The following is a 3786-nucleotide window of genomic DNA, read 5'->3' on the forward strand; positions in this document are numbered from 1 at the left end:
CTCTGGGAAAAAAAATTTTCTTGATGCCAGCTCTAGTGCAGTTTCTGTCCAGGGGGAAAAGCAGGCTACAAAATTGAACAGCTTCACAGCTCAGACTGAAGAAACTGACTTTATTTGGAATAGAAATAGGGACTCAAGGGCAATGGTTAAAAAAATGGAAATCTTAATGGAGAGGAGGCTTGTAGTTCCGTGATACAAGCAAAACACAGAGCAACAAAGCAGCAAAGTTTAATTGAGAGGACTGGGCGAAAATACTGCCAAGAATAGCCGTCTTAAGATCATAGTCTACTCTGGAGGACAAGAAGATTGTGAACATCTGCTAAGCTTCACCTACTCAGGAAAAATAAAAGCATTATACAGGGAGCCTCAAAAGACCTCCCCAAGCCACCACACACAGCCCCAAAAACACAGAGTGTGAAGCTTATTGGCACCCAGGGTCTAAACACAACCTCTGACTTAACACCAACTGACAATGTTACTCTGACTCAGGAGAGATTTCTAGGAAGTCAGGCTTAAAAATAAAATCATGATCTTTCCTAGTAATGTGGAAGAATATGTGCATGTCCAAAGCTGTACCCTATTTGGAGTCATCAGAGAGAAACTCCAAGCTACTAGGCCGTGAATAAACCTGAGGCAAAAATATGTAAATGCCCTGAACTGTGATAACAGTCTCCAAGTTAGGCGACATGCACACATTTAATGGTAAGAAGTAGAAATCTAACCAGCTAAGAGACTTTATGCACAACTTTTGACCAATAAGGGGCTTATGCTGACCCAGGGGTGGTCCTTAGCCTAACAGATAAAAACAAGGGAGAAGCATCTGAGTAGGGAAATTAGGAGCTACACTACAATTCTAATGGAAATAGACTTCACTTGAGCCTTCGAAGAATTAACTCAGTAAATTGACTAAACAAATAAATAAATGACCAAAAGACAACCACAATGTGTGTGTGTCGGGGGAGGGGAAGTTGGAGGTAGTGTGTGATTAGGAATCATTTTTCAGGATTGCTACAATATATAATTTAAATATACAGTTTCAACAAAAAAATTACCAGACATGCAAAGAAACAGGAAAACGTGACCCATATGCATGAAAAGAAGCAGGCAATAGAAATTTCCATTCAATGGGTGCAGACAAAGAATTCAAAGCAGCCACCATAAATAAGTTAAAATAGATACAGAAAGCCATGCTTAATTAAAGGATGATATGATGACAGTATTTAATCAAATAGAGAAATAGATAATACCAATAAAGATAAATTATTAAAAAGAATGAAACAGCAATTCTGGAATTGAAGAATACAATAACCAAAATGAAAAATTTTGTACAAGGACCCAAAGTAGTTTCAAGCTGGCAACAAAGAATCAGCAAAGTCAACAAATCTAAAGATATAGCAATAGATTATGCAAACTGAAGAACAGAAAGAAAAAGAAAAAAAATGGATGAGTAAAAATGAATAGGGAGCACGCCAGGGTGCCTAAGCTAGCTGAGGCCCAGACCAGAGCTCCGTGGGCATGCGTCACGCCTGCCCCTGTCCCCCATGCTGTGTCCTCTTGGCCTGTCCCCAGTTGGTCTGCCCACACACCCCCTCCCCTCCATGGCGGCAGCATTTTGGTTCCAGGGGCTTCCGGTCACTGGGCCGGTGAATTGTGGGAGCGCAGTTGAGGAAGAGGAAGGGAAAGAGGAGGAGGGGAAAAAGGGGAGGAGAAGGAGGAAGAGGGCTAGCCAGTGGAGCTCTAAAGAAAGCAGCAGACTAGAAAAGGGAGGGGAAGGCACTAACCGTGGGGAGCATACACCCAAGAACCGTGTTGTTTAAGGGTTTAACACAGAAAGTCGCAACTTGGACAACAGCTTCTGGCTGACTAGGTTCACTGAGCTAAAGGCCATGGGCTGCAAAGTGCCCAAGATATCTCACAGGAATTGCTGGAATCCTTGCTAGACAACCACTTCCAAGAAGACAAGCAGTTCCTGGGAGCAGTTATGCTGATGTTCTGCATTGGGACAGACACATGTGTCATCCCAGTGAAGCACGGCAACCTCTCCTTGGTGCAGACCACAGACTACATTTACCCTGTCACAGACGACCCTTGCATGATGGGCAGGATAGCCTGTGCCAATGTCCTCCAAGACTTCTACGGGATGGGGGTCACAAAATGCGACACCATGCTTATGCTCCTTGGGATCAGCAATAAGATGACCAACAGGGAAAGGGATAAAGTGATACCCCTAATTATATGGGGTTTTTTTAAAAAATTTCTAAACAAAGCAAAGCAAAGCAATGGGAAAACACATATCCTGAAATGACTTCATTCCTTCCAGTATATTCCTACCATACCAAAAGAAAATTAATGAAACATAGTCACACCTGAGCATTCCCATATCATTAAGATCACCCTCAATATCTTGTCTGTTCTTATTAGATTTCATTCCCCCTTCACTAGCGGCTGTCTATCTCTAAGTCCCCTATATTCTACAATATAAGACACTTATTTCACAATATAAAATATATGGGGTTTTAAAGACACAGCAGAGAAACGTCAGTAACAGATGGTCAAATAGTATTAAACCCCTGGATTGTTTTAGAGGGAGTCATTATGAATGTCTGCCAGCCCAACAAGTTCATCATGCCAGATAACACGGTGCCAGGAGACATACTTGTTTTGACCAAACTCCTGGGCACACAGATGGCCTTGGCCATGCATCAGTGGCTGGACATCCCTGAAAAACAGAATAAAATTGAGCTAGTGGTCACCCAGGAAGATGCAGAGTTGGCATACCAAGAAGTAATGATGAATATGGCAAGGCTCAGCAGAGCAGCTGCAGGGCTCATGCACATGTTCAATGCCCACACAGCCACTGACATCCTGGACTCTGAGATCCTGGGCAATGGCAAAATCTGGCCAAGCAGCGAAGGGATGAGTTGTTGTTTGTCATCCACAACCTCCCTGTCCTGGCCAAGATGGCAGACATAAGCAAGGCCTGGGGGAACATAATCAGCACAGGACCTGCCTGGAAACTTCAGGAGGCCTTCTGATCTGCCTACCGTGTGAGCAGGCCTCACAGTTCTGTGCCAAGATCAAGTCCCCAAAGTATGGGGAAAGCCACCAAGCATGGATTACTGGTATTGTGGAGAAGGGCAACCACACAGCCAGAATCACAGACAAGCCCCGAATCATTGAAGTAGCCCCCCAAGTGGCCACTCAGAACATGAACCCCACACCTGGCACCACCTGCTAATCCAGGCCACATTAGCTCTCTGGTTTTGTTTTTACATAGATCTATTCCTTTACCATTACTTCAATTAAAGACTATAAACCACAATGATCTCATTGTGTCTACACATCAGGTGACTTTAGGTCAATTTGTCAGTGGATGCAAGTAATAAAGTAGAGCCCATTGCCTTCTTTTCCTGTTACATTAACTGAAGATGCACTTAATCTTGAGGCAGCTTCTAAGCTGAGAATTGTATTGTTATCCAACCCTGTTGATTCATTTCGAATTTTTAGACCCTTGTCTCTTGCCAACAGGCTCTTTCAAAGGTGCTTTCACGTGGCACAGTAGTGCCAACTGTAGTTGGTGTCTTTTCATTTTATGTCTATTTATCATTATAAGATTGACCTGTTTTTCACTGTCTTGAATGGTATCCTGGAAAGACAAAACTGGTCTGTGACACGGTGGTATCCCAGTAGTGGGGGAGCTGCATGATGTCCACGAGACTTTGTCTTTCTAGTTTTACCATTCAGGAGCGTCTCTGACCCAGGAAAGTATCCACTAGCGCTTTCAGT

At 43.4% G+C, this 3786-nt stretch overlaps 1 pseudogene; it reads left to right on the forward strand.

Moving 5' to 3' along the window:
• Positions 1-686: 686 nt before the first annotated feature.
• LOC119540492 lies at positions 687-3238 on the forward strand (annotated as a pseudogene).
• Positions 3239-3786: the final 548 nt, after the last annotated feature.

The sequence above is a fragment of the Choloepus didactylus genome, chromosome 7 (assembly GCF_015220235.1).
Source record: "Choloepus didactylus isolate mChoDid1 chromosome 7, mChoDid1.pri, whole genome shotgun sequence".
Classification (NCBI taxonomy): domain Eukaryota; kingdom Metazoa; phylum Chordata; class Mammalia; order Pilosa; family Megalonychidae; genus Choloepus; species Choloepus didactylus.